This window comes from Ambystoma mexicanum, chromosome 1p (genome assembly GCF_040938575.1).
Source record: "Ambystoma mexicanum isolate Mex_15411 chromosome 1p, UKY_AmexF1_1, whole genome shotgun sequence".
Lineage (NCBI taxonomy): Eukaryota > Metazoa > Chordata > Amphibia > Caudata > Ambystomatidae > Ambystoma > Ambystoma mexicanum.
Genome location: NC_090921.1, coordinates 603459525 through 603478190, shown reverse-complemented (window position 1 = coordinate 603478190; position 18666 = coordinate 603459525). Strand labels below are relative to the sequence as shown.

The following is an 18666-nucleotide window of genomic DNA, read 5'->3' as shown; positions in this document are numbered from 1 at the left end:
AGTTTATAATAATCCCTTTAAATTAATTGTAAATCTTCATATGGTCTCAATGGGTCAGCCTGTAACAGAGTTTTTATTATTCTCTTTGTGTTTGCAGCTTGCTCTTTGAAGTTTGTTGCCTGTTCGAGGTTGTAGCCCCTAGTCATCACACCATCTAGTCCTGCTCCAGTCAAGGGGAACTGTCCTGCTATCACTGCCTTCAGAGCCAGCACATCTGGGAAACACTGGGGGATTTGTAACATCCAGACGGGCAGTGTGAGTTTTCTTTGAAGTTTGCACACACAAAAGCCAAAAGGGTTTGCCTTGGGCTGACCTTTTTCCATGGAAATCATAGTGGCTCTTCAAATGTCACTGGTATTTTGTATCCAAAACATAATATACGTTACTTTTTGCTAACATACACCACGTCTTTTTCCCTGACATTTTTCCTGTTGGTAGTAAAATGTTCACATTTAAACTGTAAATACACATGCCTAGCCATTTTCGTGATGGTGCTTAATAATCCTTTTTTTCATGTGAAGGGGACCTTTGATTTTTCTTCTTGCTTTGTGAATTAAAATGCTGCTTTTCCTTGGGTAATGACGGGCAAGCCTTTTTCACAGGGCCCTTCAGTTTTCATTTGCAATCGCATGCAACGCCATTTTTGTGTCAGTATCATCCAGTTTTCCATGTGAAAGGGACTTCAGTTTTGAGCCTTTCAATGCACCCCACAGAATAATGCCATCAGTCCTCTAGTTTTACAAAAATAACCATCAGAGATGTTTGCTGAAAAACGACTTTGGAGGTTTGTCATGGTTGGGGACCGCAGAAGACGTGACATGTTGAGATATATAAACACCTTTATTATTAGATCTAAGTAGAAGGAGTTGAAGGACAGCCTATAAGAGGAGACACAACTTAGAAGGGAGATTCTAAGGAAACAATGGGACGGAGGAGGGATAAATAAGATTCAGTGAAGGTCCTAGTCTAATTAGTCCTAGAATCCAAAAGTCCAGTGTCTGTTCCCTATGAGAAAGCCAAACTCCTGGGGCCAGCTGTACCAAGGATAGCATACTTTGGCTCTCTTACATCTCAGAATACTGTAGCTTTAAGTACCAAACCACACTTCTTTGCCTTGTTTTCCTTTGTCATTTTGCATTTTCAGTGAATACTGCTGTTCTGTAGCCTTCAGTGATACTGTAGCCTTCACACTCTTACTGAGGCATGCATGTAATGGTATCCCTCCAATCCTAAAGGTGTCCTTTTTGTTTTCACAGAGGCAAGAACTATAGCATTCTCTCTAACCCTACAGTTCTTCTGGTTAGCATTTCTCCTCACTAGATGGGTTTTTCTAAGGTTTCAAACTTCTTTCATCAGGCTGTAGGCGCTGCAGCTGCCACAGGTATCTGGGTTAGACCACCTAGGAGGCTACTCATCAACCACTACTTTCCAGGTCTGGATCTTGCCAGTCTCTGGACCCAGGCTTGTAGGAAGCTATGTCCAGCCAGGGGGCTTTCGTCTCTTTTCATTCTGATATCATAATGATATTTGTCCCAAAGAGTGCTATGATCGGTGGGATTCTTTCCCCATTAGTATGCTCTGTTGTGATAGGTTTTTCCCTAATGGTTCCACAGCCTAAAAATGCAAATTGCCTTTCATTTGACTTGATTCTAGGTGTTGTAGATATTCTAAGGATTGAAGTCTGCACATGCAGTAGGCCCCTTCAGTCTGGTATTGCAATAGGCCTGTTGACCATGTTGAAATCAGCCAGCAGTGTTGTGGCAGCTCTGAATCCTTGACCTGACTACCCTCTTTTCAAGTACATCCGGTTCTCCACGAAGCATTCTTGCATGGAGTTTGGAAGCCTCCTCTTTGTGTTTAGCCTTGATGCCATACTATTTTAATTTGGCTCCAGTTCACGTACGATCACCCTACCCTAGGAAGCTGCAGAGAAACCTTTACCTAATGCTAGACCCTCCCTTTCCTGTATCATGAGGCATATCCGAGGATCCCTCCTTGACCTGGGCCTGTGCTGCATGGGGAGATCTCCCGAGGGAGAACTGGGGTTCCTCCAACGCCCCCTTCAGCAGTTACATTGGTGAGCGGAATACAGGGGACTTTGTCCTAGGGATGCCAACACCAAAGAGTAGAATATGCACCGATTTGTAAGTATACTTTGCTGTTTCCTGCAGTCGGATCTCCTCTTCTTACTCCCTCGACACAGTGTCCCCCAAGGATCTGTGCTCGGCCCTTTTTCTCTTCTCACTGTATACCTCCCTTCTAGCTTCAATCATCTCTTCCTTTGGTGTCTCTTACCATTTCTATGCTGACGACACCCAGCTTTTCCTCTCCTTCTCTTCCTTTACTCCCGACATCCATCTTAAACTCTCATCTTGCCTCAATGCTAATAAATCCTGGATGCCCTCTCACTTTCTTACCCTGAATACTGGCAAAACCGAAGTCTTATTCTTCCCTGCTAATACCCTTCCTCCTCCCTCTCCTCCTCCCTCCATTCTCTTTCCTCCCTCTCAGCTCCCCCTTTGCCCGCAATCTTGGTTTCCATTTTGACTCTAACCTCTCCTTTACTCACCACATCTCTCTTACCTCCCGTGCCTGTCGGTTCCATCTTTATAACATTCGCAAAATCCAGCCCTTCCTTACTTTCCATGCCACTAAACTCCTAATATCCTCTTAAATCTTCTCTCGATTTTTCTACTGTTCTGCTCTCCTCTTCGGCCTCCCTTCCTCACATCTAGCCCCCCCTTAAATCCATCTACCACACTGCCATCCGTTCTTTGTCTTCTCTCTCTTCATGACTCTATCTCTTCTTCACTGGGTTGGCACTCCTTTCATTCTCAACTCAAATTCAACTTCCTCTGTCTTGTCTTCAAATCTCTCTGTGGTCTCGCCCCACCTTACCTTTCCTCTCTCCTCTCATTCTACTCGCCTTCTCCGTTCTGCTGATCACTTCCTACTCACTGTTCCACCCACACCTTGTGCACCATCCCGTTTCCGTTCCTTCCAACTTCTCACTCCACTCCACTGGAACAGTGTCCCTCTCCCCATACGCTATCTCACCTACTCCAATCTCCAAATTGACAGCTCCTATTTTCTGAAACTATTCCATCTTACACATGTTTATTCTGATGATCTCATGGTAAATTGTTCTGTATATTGTTCTCACCAACTTGATTCATGTTTTGTTTTAACTTTCTTGTAATGCATTTCCTGTTTCATGTAAAGCGCTTTGGCTAAAAGCGCTATTTAAAATTCAATAAATATAAAAACTTACATTTATAATACATGCGTCATTTACCCATTGCAATGCACCATGTGTTTCACTTTTTCCATGAGAAGCACAAGCCACAAGTTACATTGCCTTGTATGACCAAAGAGACTATTCAGTTTACATTATGCACTATATAACTGGGACTATTACAACTGTGTATGGACCCGAAGTAAATACTATTATACCATGTCTGAGTGAGGCTTTTTCTGTTGTGCACACACTGAACTCGATCATTGCTGGACGATCCCAGTTTAGTAGTTGGGGGCGCCTGGGGGCGGAATAGGGCACAAGGAGATGAAATGATTCGCTCGGGAGCACGCAACTTGTCGAGTGAGAAGACCGGATTGCAGCCCTAGTTTCCTGGTTCCATGGTTTACAAGTGAGCCAGCACAGTAGAGTAATCTCCACCTCTTACACATTCAGCACCAAAGCACATGATAAGTTAGGCTGGCAATATATACAAAATCATAATAGAAACATGTTTGAGAAAGCAAGCATGATTCACGCTTTCAGAAAATAATGGAAAGGACTTGGATAGGCCCCAAAAGGATTCTGCAGTTAGGATTCTAGGATTCTAACCCCATGCTCCCACGTCCCATCCCTTCTTCCATACTTGTGGGACAGTCCATTCTTCGGGATGGGACCGGAGCACTTTTGTAAAAAAACATCAAAATTGTAAATGTTGTCCCACTTCTATTTTTATGCGGGGTACTGCACATGGCCGTAACCCCATCCTCCTGTGCTCCACCCCTTGCATCGCCCTTTGTCTTTTTCTCCACGCGGTCGGGCACTTGCATCACTGGGAATTTTTATTTTTATTTCCTTTGTCCTTCCTTCCTGCTCCGGTTCCACGGTCATCTAGTCCTGTCTATGCCAGAGCGTCTGGGATTCGTGTCCTGTTCTTCATGCGAACGTCATTTCGCGAGGGCGGATCCTCATTCTTTCTGCTTGGAGTGTTGAGACCCGGAACATCATTGAGATTTGTGCATCTATTGCGACTCCCTTTCCGTCCGGGCACTCCAACGTCGTCTTCTTTGTTGGGAGGAAGTGTTTCAGCGCGTTCCTCCACATTATTTACAGCTTTTCATCGATGAAACGCCCGGTAAGTGCCTTACTTTTTAGGGCACACACCGCCAGGGGACTCCTTTCCGAGGTTTTCCAGGACCAGGAGGGGCTCCAGTAGCTCTGTCACCAGGGGTTCCCCTGAGAGGGCCTAATGGGCGTTCCAGAGCGAGTTCCCTTAGCGGACCTGCCAAGACCGGACATTGTTCTGAGGTTCACTGTTTGGGTGCTAAAGTTCAGCCCAGTTCTTCTAGGCCTGTGGTTACCAGGGTTCACCGTGAGGTCTCTGTTTCTAGAGCTTTCCACACGGATACCGGGTTATGCCCAGAGGCCTCCATTTCTGGAGCTTTACACACCGAATCTCGGCCCGAGGCTCCTCTTGAGGGAGCTATCTGTTCCGGGTTACAACCCGAGGTTCCTCATCTTGAGGCTAAGGTCAGTACTGACAGAGTTGAGAGATCCTCTTTGAAGGTCTTGTCAGTGAGGAATGTTCCTCAACCGTCCCACGCTCAGGGTCGTGGTGGTACCGATTCCGTCGAGGGAGGTCACGGACCACAAGCCTTCCAGTACCGGCTTTGCTGATGTTCCTCCACTGGAGGCTAATTCTGAGGCAGGTTCCAAGATGTCTATTAAACATCTGAGACGTCCCAGCACCGGCTAGACTGAGGATCCTTGTGTCAAAGCTAAAGTTTTACTCAAGTCCCCTGATTCCACGGAGGAGACAATTGCCTCCTCTTCACATGTGACGCAGTTCTCCTCAGGTGTCAACAAAATGGTAGCCCAACTCCATGGTCCACGGCGGCCATTTTGGATACGTCCCTCACACCAACATTCATGATGTCTGGTGCTGGGAACATGTCTCTAGGGGCTGAGCAGCCTTTCCCATGCTATGTGGACAACAAAAACCCATTTCGCCCTCCGTTTGACTGGCGTGCTCGGACACCGCTGCTTCATACAGTCTCGCTCCCTCCTGCTTCCGCTCCACTCATCTATGTGGATCCAGCCGGTGATGGACCCTCCCGGCAACCAGCCTCCTTGCGGTCATGGGGGTTTGCCCCTCATGAGCGGCCTCTGCCTGTTCCAGCACCAAAATCTTCGGCTGAAGATTAATTTGTCGGGAACTTTCAGATGCTCATGCATTCTGACCCCATGAGGGCTTATTTTAAACATCTTTTCAGGGAAACGTACCCTGAACCTCCTGTTCCACCTCTGGGCCCCGGCTGTTCCTACGCAGGTCCCGGTGATGCCACTTCCTACACTGCTTCCTAGTGGACCCCTGCCACCACTCCCCCCTATGCCCCCCCTCTCCCTCCCTCTCCCTCCGCTGTCAAATATTGAGAAGACACCGGCAGAGAGAGACACCACCTTAAAACCTGAGGCAGTATGCGTTGTGGACCAGTCTTCTGTCTCCACTTCATTGGACAAACCTCAAGTGGATCAGGATGGTGATGAGCAGCCCCGTTCTGTTAGAGCATTACTGGATATGATGGCTTTCCTTGATATTACAGTACCTGAGGCCCCCGCTACACAGGAAGAGGTGCTTTCTGGAGCCTTTACCCTGTCACCCCATGGTGCACCAGCCTGTTCCTCCAGACGGACGTCTTGGCTGAGGCCCATAAGGTCTGGGAGAAACCCCACACCGGGCTACACCTCAACAAGAGGATTGATGCTCGATACAAGCTTCACGCCTCTGAGGAGATGGCCTCATCGCTTGTCCACTCCCTTTCTCTGGTGGCAGCAGCCATCCTCCAATCAAAACCGGCTTCTGCATCTTCCACAGCTGCGGCTCAAATCCTTTCTATAGAGGATAAGCTTCTGGACGCCTTGGGCAAGAAAGTCTTTGCCAATTCGGCGTTCCAATTTTGTCAAGCGAGCTCATCCTGACAGCAGCCAATCTGAAGCTGTGGAAAGAGTTGGCTGATTTCCAGGAGTAGACGATTTCAAGGCCGGTTTGTCGTACGCCAAAGTGTTGGGACAGGATCTACTGGAAGCTGCAGCACACCATGTAGATACCTCAGCTCGAGGCCTGATGGTCGGGGTTGACATCTCCGGCCAGGCGTGTGGAAGAGGAACTCACAAAGATGAAAGCGAGTACCCAAACTGCCAAATCTTCATCGGTCCTGGCGAAAAATCATCCTGCTAAGAGCCCTAATACACTGTACTGAACCTCCGTTTGGCGGGCCCCATCGAAAGCAACAAAGGCAAGGTGGTTGTTTTTTCTCTTGCCCATCAGCCTCCTCTCCAGGTAGTCTCTCTGCTGACAAGTCATCCAAATGATGTATCGGGTCAGTCACATGAGACTTGGTGGGAGGACGAATCTCGTCTCATCTGGAGGTGTGGCAGACAATCACGGAAGACCGGTGGGTTTTGTCCATCGCTGGGGCTGGCTTTCGCTTGATTATCCGCCTTACCCCACCCTTCAATCCTCCCTTCCAGCAGATCGGGTCGCCCTCCTTCAGAGCCAAGGTATGTAAACTTTTAGACCTCGGAGCGGTGGAGCCTGTTCCCCTCGGGGAACAAGGGGAGGGCTTCTATTCACATCTGTTCACAGTGCCCAAATTCAACCAGGCTGGCCTGCGCACTATCCTCGATCTTTCCCAGTTCAATCTCTCTCTTTCCCAAGAGAAGTTCAAGATGATCACACCCTGCCAAATAAAGTCCTCTCTTCAGAAGGGCGACTGGCTCAGTGTGGTGGACCTCCAGGATGCATACATGAACATCCTAATATAGAACCTGCATCGGAAATATCTGCAGTTCTCCTTGGGAGGGAAACACTTCCAGTTCTCCGTGCTCCCTTTTGGTCTTAGCTTGGTGCTGCATGTCTTTACGAAGATGTCGGTCATCACAGCTTTCCTCTGGCTGCAGGGAGTTCATGTATACCCATATTTGGATGATTGGCTCCTGCGCAGTCCCTGTCCACAGATGGCATTGATCAATCTCTAGTCTCTCCTCCAGCTCCTCTTTCACCTTGGGCTGTTGGTGAGCTTGTGGAAATCTTCAATGACTGTCTCTGAAGACCTGATTTTTCCTGGGTTTCTGTTGGAATATGGTAAATACCAAGTGTTCCTAATGGCAGATAGGATTGCGGACTTATCAACCATGTGTCAGCTCTTCCTCCAATCCCCGCACATGATGGGTTGGTGGTTCCAGAGACTTCTAGGCCTGATGGCTTCGTTTGTGCTGGCCCTTCCTCTTGCACGTCTGAAGATGAGGTGCACTCAGCTGGTTCTTCGGATCGCTTGGTCTCAGGTTTCCCGACCCAGATGCCAAGATAATCCCAGTTCCGTCCTGCATGATGGCGGACCTGCATTGGTGATCCTCGACTGACAACCTTTCAGTGGGAGCCTCTTTCCAGGAGCCCTGCCCACAAGTGACAGTTACAACTGACTCCTCCCTTCTGGGGTGGGAGGAGACACTGGGCCAGCTTCAAATTTCCAACCTTTGGACACTTCAGAACAAGCAGTTTCATATGAACTATCTGGATCTCCTTGGTGTTTTTCTGGCACTCAAAGCCTTTCAACTGCCCATCACAAGCAAGGTAATTCGTACGGACAATTCTGTGCCGATGTTTTACATCAACAAGCAGGGTGGCACCAAGACACCTCTCCTTGTGGACCTAGCCATACAGATTTGGGAATGGACCATCCAGCACAACATTTGGCTCCTGGCTGTACACATTCTGGGTCACATCAATGTAAGAGCAGACTCACTCAGACGCCAGTCAGCAGCCAGTTACGAGTGGGAATTGAACATTCTCGCTTCCATTTTTCACCAATGGGGCACTCCGAAAGTAGACCTCTTTGCAACCTTTACAAACGGGAAACTTCCTCGGTATGCATCCAGACAGGGTCTCAAGAGTGTCCTTTCTGGGAGATGCTTTCGAGATTACATGGCACAACATGAAAGCGTATGACTTTCCTCCACTGCCTCTGATTCATTGGTCAGTTTGCAAGCTCAGGAATGCATCGAATTGCACTCTCCTCATCATAGCTCCTTGGTGGCCAGCCAGATTTTGGTTTTCGGAACTTCAGCATATGTCGATTCTTCCTCCGATCAGATTGCCGGTGATTCCTGATCTGCTTCACCAGTGCGATCACCAGATGTGGCACCCCTCCCAACCATCGTTCAGCTTGGTGGCATGGTGCCTGAATTCAAATCCTTAGCGCAGTATAATCTGTCTGAGGATAATATGCACATCATCCAAGCGGCCGGGAAACCTTCTACGAGGGCTCAATATAGGAGCAAGTGGCTCTTTTTTTGTCACTGGTGCTTAGCTAAACAGCTTGACCCCAGGCGCACTACAGTTGACACTGTCCTATCTTTTGTCTCACCTTGCAGCTTCAGGCATTCATGTCTTGTTTTGCAGGACTTGTGTATCTGCCATTGCGCCCCATTTGTCCGCTCACAGCTGCGTGTCTAGTGAAAGGGTCGACAGTCAAAAGGTCGACACCATTTGGTTGACAGGTCAAATGATCTATTTTTTTTTTAATTATATATATTTTTTTAGGTTTTCGTTTAGGGAAAAAAAGTGGTTTTAAGCAAAAAAAAAGGGCGTTGGAGGGGACCCCCGCCCAAAAAAAAAAAATGTGAAAAAAAAAATATTCGATCATTTGACCTGTCGACCTTTTGGTGTCGACCATTTGTCCTGTCGACCATTTAGATTCGATCATTTGACCTACAACCTTACAGCTGTTCCTTTTCCTTGACTAATCCAGTCATTAAAAGGCATTTTGCAGGTCTTCTTCCCGCCTATACACACACCTCATCCCAAATGGGATTTTAATGTGGTCCTCACAGCATTATGCCATAAACCATTTGAACCCATGGCCACCACCGATCTCAAATACCTTTCTTGGAAGGTCGCTTTTTTGATTGCAGAGACGTCAGCAAGGCGAGTAAGTGAGCTCCATGCTCTTTCAGTGGAACATCGTTCCTCAACTTCCACAAGGATAAGTTTGTGCTCCGCACTCATCCTTCCTTCCCTCCTATGGTGGTTACCAATTTTCATCTGAACCAATCGATTTCCTTACCTGTCTTTTTTCCTAACCTCGGTTCGGATGCTGAGAGAGTCTTACACAACTTGGATGTGAGGCGAGCCTTGAAGTTTTATCTTGACAGAACGAGTGAGCTCAAGGGCTGAAACCGGCTTCCAAGGCAGCCATCTCCCGGTGAATTGTCCTGCATTTCAGAAGCCTATACCATCCAAGGTCTTCAACCTCTGAAAGGCATTCATGCTCATCTTGTACATGGCAAATCGGCTGTTGCCTTCCAAAAGTATGTTCCGTGGGAAACCATCGCCAAGGTGGCTATGTGGGCTTCCCCATCAGCTTTTTGTAACCATTATTGTTTGGACCTGAGCTCCAGGGCGGATGCCCAGTTTGGCCAGGCTGTCCTTAAAAACCTATTCCAATAAGGTATTTTTCTATCCACCTGAACTAACTGTAGTGTGTGCTTGGGAATATCCCACAAGTATGGAGGAAAGGGGATGGGACGTAGGAGTATAAAGTTATTCACTGTAGTGACTACCTTACTCCCAGTCCATAGTCCACTTTCCTCCATACGCCCGCTTGCTGTCCCCTCTAAAAGGTATCCTCTATTATTGCTTAAATTGTCTCAGACCTGGTGATAGAAAAGGACTGAAGGGCAATCCGCGGGGTGGAGCTCAGGATGGCAGGGTTACGGCCACGTGCGGTAGCCCGCATAAAAATAGAAGGACAACATTTTCAATTTTGATGCTTTTTTTTACAAAAGTGCTCTGGTCCCGTCCCGAAGGACGGAATGTCCCACAAGTATGGAGGAATGGGGACTAGTACGGTGAGTAACTTTGTTATTCTCTCTATCTCTACTCTTCTCCCGGTGAGGAGAACCTCGCAGCAGCTGTTCCCAGGCAGCAGGATTTCTGGTCACCTGCAGATTGGATGATGTAGGCCCCACAGGGCTTACGGCATTACTTTAGCTTTTTTTACATCCTGCGTGACGAAGTGCACAAAATATGCTGTTCCTGCACTGATGGGCTTTACTGCACTGATGGAGTGCTAATCTTTCATTTTACAGGGTTTGAGGCCCTCTTTACTTATTTTTCCGCGTTGCTGTCCACATGGTGCTTCTGGGCAGCACTTTCCAATATGGCCACCCGCCTCCCCTGTGCACTGGAATGCCCTGCTGCCTGCCACTGACCTCCTCTGATTGGTCCCTCTCCACGTCTTCTGGGCCAATGGGGTACCGGCAGGTGAATAGCCGGCCCCTGCCACCAAGGCCCATGGACAAAGGCCCTGTCTGTGACTGATGGCCCCCCTCCTTTCACTCCTTTTCAGCACTACATGACAAAGGCTTCTGTATCCTGAAAGCAATCTTTGACCACACAAACTGCCCCGCCCCTCATTTAAAGACACATTTTTGCTTTGAGTTGGCTGTACACCTTTCAATTTCTATGGCCTTATACATGCAGCCACTTTTGTTTTTTGTGTGCATCTGCCTAAAATCTAACTTGGGTGACTTTTTACATCTGCAGCCTTTTCACGTGTGCTTAGTGTTGCCTCTTTCCTTCCACTCTCCCCCTTCCCCTCCTCTGCTCTGCAGGGCTCTAGCACTTATCACGACTCTGGATTGCTTGTCAGGCAGGAAGATAATCTTATTGTTCTGTTCATTTTATACCAACCCTCCCCTCTCTCTTTTTGTTATGTAAAGGTCTTGCATTGTAGAAACTACCTCCAGGCACGCGCAGGAATTATGTTCATATGTTGTAATCGGCCGTATTCATTTATTGTTCTATGTTATACCTCCAATGCATATCACTTGCCCATTCTGAATGTTCCAATGCCTATTATGAATGTACATTATTCCCTCTCCCCGTGTTGGAGCGCTTCGAAACGCTTGTTTTATAGGCGCTATATAAATGACCTATAAATAGATTCTGCACAGGGAAACTGAAATATAAGTCCCAGAATGCAGAGGGTTTTGGCTGAAAAGTCAGGGTGAAAATATATGTCCAAATGCACAGAATCATTTGAACGATCTTGCCTGCCAGTGATTGCCACAACACCAACACCAGCTTAATATTGTAGCAATTGTTGAACGGTGTAACAGAACAGTAAAATATTTCCCTTCAATCGACATGTCAGATTATCCTATTGCAATCGGAGGTATGACCGAACAGTGGAACTCAAATTAACTAAACCTAGCGAATTATAGATGGTTTAGCAATTGGACACCTAAACTGTTTTTCTGGTATTAAGAAGCCCGAGTGGCAAACTTGAATATACAGGTTAGAGGTGCGGGGGGAAGGCAGGAGACCAGGGTGAAGGTGGGACAGATAGGAGGCTGAAAAGCAAAGAAGGGAGGTAACGGATGAAGAGTGCAGAATGGAAGGAGGAAGAGGAGGAAGAGGAGGAGGAGGAGGAAGAGGAGGAATTTGCATGCCAGAAAAAAGACAATAGAAGGGGTTGGAAAATAAATATATGGCCACTGGAACAGCACACACGAAGGATTCTTGGGAATTTCCCACTTAGAAAGTGATTCTCTGGGTTATCCCACGTAAAAGAAGCACACTGGGTTACAAGGGTATAATACGCAGCCGGGGTCTCTAGGGCAGGAGGGACAACATGTATGCTAAAACCAGAAGGAATACAACCTCCTGGAAACAGTCAGTGCCTAATGTGTATGAAATACTGTTATGAGTAGCACTGTATTGCCAAAACAAAAACAGCGCTTTATATTCTCTATGAGTGGCAAGTGGACCAATGACATATGATGGTGTGAACCAGCCTGGCTTTTTCGCCAGTAGTGCCTTACATGCTTTGAGTATTCTGGTGGAAACCTATTATGAGGACAACTAAAATGCAAGCTCCACTGTGCAAAGGTGTGCTGGATAAAAGGCAAGGACTGCCTTAGTGAAGGACACTTTCCAGCTTTGATTGTCACTTGCCAGGTATTTCCTCTCTACAAAATGGAGGTAGGGGTTGCTGTTGCGGGGCTCCCATGTGCAGTGATTTATGGGGCTGGTACCTCCCCAAGCTAGGGAATGATGGGGCCAGTGATGTTATGGGGAAGATCACCTTGTCACCCACCTTGGCCCCCACATCCCAATGCAGGGGAAATTGGCCGCAGCACTGACACAGTCTAGGCAGAACAAACAACCCAAGAAATACAAATAATAATGGCTTGCCTTTAAACAAGTCACTTTAGACACACACAGCTGTGACTGCAGACACTCCGATGGTTTATCCCACAGCACTAAATACTCCAGTTCGATACACGGTTGCAAATTCACAGCTTTCCGACTGCGGGTTTAACCTCGGGTGCTAAAGAAGTACACATCTATTGCTTATGAATTTCACTCTGTACCACGTGATGATGATGTATGTGCAACTTGGAATGCTAATCCGTTGGTCCACCTCTGCATGGTATGTTTAGTTAGTCCACTAAAACGCATCAAAACCTGCATCTTGTGTGATGTAAGAATCAGGAAAAAACCGAGTGATCTCTATAGTGTTCCACCGCTCAATTAAGCACTACACCTTAAATAGGACATATGTGTGTTTACAGACATCGTACACATGTAGGCAGGAGATACAGACACTATTGGCATGCTGAATGATGACCATTTAATTATCAGTACTCCCTGATTTTCTTGTTACTGCTTTTGGCCTTGACTGCTTATCGTTTTGTAAATCTTCAATCCTCATTCTATAGGCACATTTTAACTTCTGCTAGGAAAGGGTCACTGACATTCATGCAGTGATGTGCTAATCAAATGGCACTGGCCTATGGTCAAGCATCCTCTTCTGTCCTGGGAGATCATCTCAACATGGTTTCCATAGCAGCTCATGAATGATCATTACTGTATCATTAAACAGTACCAAATCATGTGTCCCATTAAATGAACATTGGAGGTTTTTGAAGTTTGAAATACTTGTCAGAAGACATTGCTAAAAAATAAAGTGGCTCAAGGCACACTTGAATAAGACAAAAGGAGCCGATTTACAACTGCCATTACTGCTTAAACAGTGGCAGCCTCATAGCAGCTCGTAGTATTTTGTTACTGCACAACAGAGCTAGCTCAAACATATCCCATGTATGCCTGTTTTGTTTAGGTAGGGGCAGGTAGTGGGTGACAGTGGCTATAGGGATTAGCACAACCCTGGGCGGTCACATTTAAAATCAAGGGCAGTGAGACCATATGTTGTCACGTCGGTATGGTTATGTGGGGACTACATATAAGTAGGGGCTAACTGAAAAGTGAAACTTGGATCTCCTCTCAAGAATTAACAATAAGCAGGATGGACTTCGCCAAAGAAAATGTGCCCCTGTTGAATATGGGTGGTTGGGCTTTTGGACCTCTGTAGCTAGTGTATGAATCTTTGGGGTGTACTGTTGGGTCCCTCACTGAACTCTTAGTGAATATCTGAGGTTCTAGCATTTGCTGAAGGTTACATCACCACCCCTCCTTGGACATTGCTGCGTTACAGGGTCCAAAAGTTGTTCTTTCATTCGAACTTTTGTCAGGTTTTCTAGGTTCATATACCCCATGACTATTGCTGGCAACCAGTCAAGTGGGTAGATGGTCGGAAGGGAAAGTTTGAAATACTTGTCAGAAGACATTGCTAAAAGAGAGGTGTTCTTGAACCTAGATGCGTGTGCCTTGTGTTACGCCTCTTTTCCTCTTTGAGCTAACCATAAGCTCCTTCACAATGTATCTTACCGCCTTCCAGTTACTGGTTCTGCCTATGGCCCACAGGCTTGCTGGCGCCTTCCTGGTTTTTCCCCTACCATCTTCTTCACTTCGTAACCTTCTTTGTTTCTCTTCTACACCCTCTGTACTATTCACTTATCCTGATTGGTTTTCTTCTGTATCACTCCTGGACAATGATGCCCCGCCCATCTCCTGTTGCCTGGACACTACCGCTTTTGCCTGACTTGCCTCTTCCACCACCTCCTTATTATGATTCCAAACGTACTGGTCACTCCTACTCCTTCTGTATTTGCCTTCCTTTTGATCTCTGCTTCCCACCATGGCGCCTTGCTTCCCAACACCACCTCCTTCTATTTCTCAACTTATGAAGTTATCACTTCCACCTGGACCTTTGCTACCGCCAGCACCTTCTCGCAACTCTTCCTACTAGCTCTTCAATGACGGTCTCCACTACATACCTGGGTACCGTCCCCTCCAGATGTTACCACCTCCTACTTGACACTATCCACTAACACCACACACCTTTTGGGTACTCTCCTCTTTAGATGGTCCAATCTCCTTCTTGACTTTCTCCACTACTGATTCCTTTTTCTTAGTACTCGTCCATATGATGTTAGTGTCTCCTTGTTGATCCTCTTAGTTTTCACCACCTCCTCCTGCTCTCTACTACAGACACCTTTCCAGTCTCAGCTACTCTTCTGACTCCCAGACTGGGCTACCTATTTTATGCAGGGAGATTCCCCAATGACCTTGGGTAGGACTCTGTCTGAGGGTTTGCACCTGTGACTTTCAGTTGTTCCAGGGCTGGGAGTGTCTGTTGCTTCCAGTATTGCCTGGGTCTAGGGGGCTGGCCGAACTCTATATCCAGCCTGCCAGCCATCTTTAGTTTCATGTTTGTGTATGGTGGGGCTGGGAGAGCTGCTTCGCTACGGACTGGCTCTGCCTGCTGCTGTTGCACCAGGAAGTGTACTGGGCCGTGGGTTTAGGGGTGTTTCTAACTTCATAAACTGGCCAGTTCATGTGTCTATAAACTGGTAGCTTTGTTATATATGAAAGTTAATAAAGCGTCTTCTACATTCCCTGGTTTTTATCATTGCAGGTGAGATGATTATTGTGATTAACTTTATAGAATTTTTAAAGTTTGTTCTCGCTACCTGTTTGATACAATAGATAACAAGTTAGAAATGTAAGTTGTATTATGAGACTTTGCTTGTAAGTGTAACATCTAGTGTTTGATATTCTTATATGACCGGAATACAGGACTATCTACCTCTGAAAAAGAGTCCTTTGAATCGACTTGAAACACATTGATTGATAATCATCTAGAGATTAGAACATAATTTGTTCAACTGAGCTTGTTAAAGTGTTTCTATGCTGTAATTCCAGATGCCACTTTTTTTCCCTACTCTGTTCCGCTCGTTTCATGTGGCGCAACTGCCCCCTTTCCCCGCAGTACCCATGTTTTCTGCCCTGTGATGCTCCTTTTATTCCCACACTGCTGCACAGTCTTTATTTGCACAGCAGCCATTTTGAAGGACCGCCTATATCCCAATGACTCCCCATGGTTCCACATCGGCGTGTGAGGGAGACCCCGGCAAACCCCTTCTCTTCCTCTCCAGCTCGCTTGCTCCTCCTTTCTTCATGAACGCTCTGTGCAGGAAAGCCCTCCAACAGTGCTCCTCTTTCTTTCCCCTTCCCCTTCCTATTGCCTCTGCTTTGGAACTCGGTCTCTCCGGCCCCAATCCCACGTGGTGGCATCTGTCACCTTCACAGCTTCTGTGCTGTCAAAGTGCCATTTTAGAAAAGTGGCCGTGCACAAAAGCTGCACTGCAGTTGGGAACTTCCATTACAACATGTTAATTAATGGAAAGGATGCATAGATTATGGTAATGGACATTTCTTAATTTGTGGTGCCTGTATTAAGATTTCACGTACACCCTTGTATCCTAATACTGAGACATGCAAGGATCCTGCACAACGCACTGAAAGCAATTTGAGTGTATGGTGGTCTATGGCCTGGGAATAAGACGACCAGTCCAGAACGATGCACCATTATACCAGCACTGAGACATGTCCGGAGCTCTCACAGTACACACCTATCCTGGCATGCAGTGTGCATTGATCGCTCAGCACCGAGACATCCACCGTTCTCTGATAACGCATCACTTTTCTGACTAGCAGTCTGAAGTACTATATTGAGAGATTCGGAAAGCCCTAGAAATGGACCAATAGGCTGACTTGTATCATGCAACGTCACGGCAGAACTTTACCATGAATGGAACTCTTGCAATGCTTCTTTTTTCTGACTTGCAATGTGCACTAATATAAGAGTATAGAGTGAGCCTTATTGATACCCAAGCCCTTCATGACAGACACAGAACTTCTTCTCAAACAGACTATATATTTCAAAATATGAAGAATGCTCTAGTTCTCTACAGAATAGCCCATATTCCCTTCTCTATCAGAATGGCATATTATGGAAATGTTTCTGGGATTTGAAGTAAGGCCCGCAACTTAAAAAAGAACCACCCTGTCCAATCTCTTGTCAAATCCAGTGGTGGTCAAATCCAGTACTGGTGCACTCCTGCTATCTTATTATTTCGGGCAGGTAATAAGGCCAGTCGGAAAAACCCAAAGTTTGAGTTTGATCCAGAAGGCTTGCTATTGTCCCCGGGGTGCCCCAATCCCTCAGTCTGTTGATGTTTAAACTCTTTCCCCTGACCTTACTGCTTGGGTGTCTTTTCCCCGATAGCTTGAGTGCACGGGGGACCCTCCTTTCTTTTTCCCTGGTAGGAATAGTATTTGTTTTTTGGATGCAAACTGGACCTGGATTTGGAGTTGTTCACTCTGCCAATGTTTTGGGTCAAGAGAGGGCCAGCTAAGACCTCTCCTCTTGGTTTCCTCTTCGCCTTCTCCCCACCTCGATTTTCTAGGGTTCTGATTCTCTGTTCCACCAACTCATAATGGTCTTCAACATCTCTCCACCTGCTTGTACTAAAGTGACCCCCTTTTGATTCCTCACTCTTCTCTCACTGTGACCACTCACTGCACCTCCTTTATGCTCAGTCACATGCTCATTCCTCTACCCTTCCCGGTGTGGCCACAGTTGGATATAAGATTTTCCTCTAATGCCACTACTTCCTTATCTTCCTTGGGGTCTGATGTCCCCCTCACATCTTCTTTTCCCCCATCCTGTTTCCCATCTCTGTTCCTCCTCTCCTCACTTCCTCTTCTTGCACCCTCCTCCTTAGACTTCTCGACCTCTTCTCCCAACCTCTCCTCTCCTCCTTCTACCTCCTCATCTTCAATCTCTTCCCCATACTCCTCCTCTTTCTTCCAACACCCCTGTCTTATCCTCTCTGATGTTCCTCTATTCTTCCGCCTTCTCTCTCCATATCTCTCCCCCATCCTACTCAAAAACTCTGTTTGCTCCTTCTCCCACTTCCCTCGCTCCTCTGTCCCCCTTTTATATGTTCTTTGCACATCCAAAGAGAGGGTTCATACCCTGTTGGTTTCAGGTGTAAGTAATTCAGATTTCTGATGCAGTATTGATGGTTCTCAGGGCTTTGTGCAGGGTTCTGTCCGGCCGTATCCCTGTCCTCTCTGTATCCACGGACTGAACAGTTGCCTGAATAGCCATGTACCATGTTGAATTACAATACAGGTCTACATGGGAGGCTGTGATGAATTGGCTTCTGCCTTGCAGGAGTACAAGGAGGGCCAGTGGCTAGAGCACATACTCGGTGTTCACACTTCTACAAAACAAGAGCCAACACAATCTTAAAGGTGAAACGGGCACAATTAAGAGATATACCTCCTTTGTCTTTTGTGTCTAACGTGGGCCAGAGGGAAAGCTATAGTCTCAAGACAGGTGTGCATGTGGTTCAGAGGTATAACAGTCCAAAATAAAGGGATGTCAAATCAAGGTTCTATAAAATATATACTTGAATCAAACACACTATTTGCCATAATAACTAACTATAAAACACTGTAAAAACCCACCCCTGTAGAAGAAACACGGAATATGCAAAGATAGAATAGTTGCAGCCCTCTGGGTAATGAGACAGGGAGGAAAAGCAATTAAAAGACCACAATGTTCAAAAAGGATATTTCCTGAGGTTGCAAAAGGGATTAAAATGACCGATTCAGTCTCTAGGTGGACCAAGGGGGGCAGCTATCAATCAATAATGCCTCTGCAAATGTCTTGGCGGATCAACGGCATTGATCCAGGCTTCTCGGTGTCGTTCGCGAGTTTGTTTTGGTTTTGAGGATATGGTAGCCGCTGTGATCCAGTAGCAAACTGGCATTGAGTGGGGTGGAACGGGAGGTCTCTGCGACTTCGAAGTATCTACTCGAGCAGTGCAGATCAGGCGGTCACCAGGAGTGGTTCGACAGTCTAGGTTCGGCAGTGAACTGGTACCAGGATGCACAGGCAAGTTTATTCGATGCAGAGACTCAGAGGTTGCTGTTCGGGCACACCACGGTCGGGTCAATCGACTTACAAGAGTGGAGCTGAAGAAGCTGGCAGTCCGAAAAATGTTCTGAGCAACGTAAGGCAGCAGTACTTCTTTGGTTGGAGCCAAGGCATTTCAGCTGGTGCATTGAATTGGTGAATGGTGTCGAAGAGGCAAACAGCTGTTTGAAG

The 18666-nt window shown here is 46.7% G+C and overlaps 1 protein-coding gene across 7 annotated transcripts in view; it reads left to right on the top strand.

The window, feature by feature from the left end:
* The window catches only part of LOC138576642 (excitatory amino acid transporter 1-like), a 718046-nt gene that overhangs the window by 93697 nt on the left and 605683 nt on the right, over positions 1-18666 (top strand). For 4 of the 7 annotated variants that reach the window (XM_069649576.1, XM_069649575.1, XM_069649570.1 and 1 more), the window contains exon 2: positions 98-255. The exons of the other annotated variants lie outside the window; for them this stretch is intronic. The gene's annotated coding sequence lies outside the window, so the exon portion shown is untranslated. The remainder of the gene's footprint in view (positions 1-97; positions 256-18666) is intronic. 7 annotated transcript variants of the gene reach the window in all.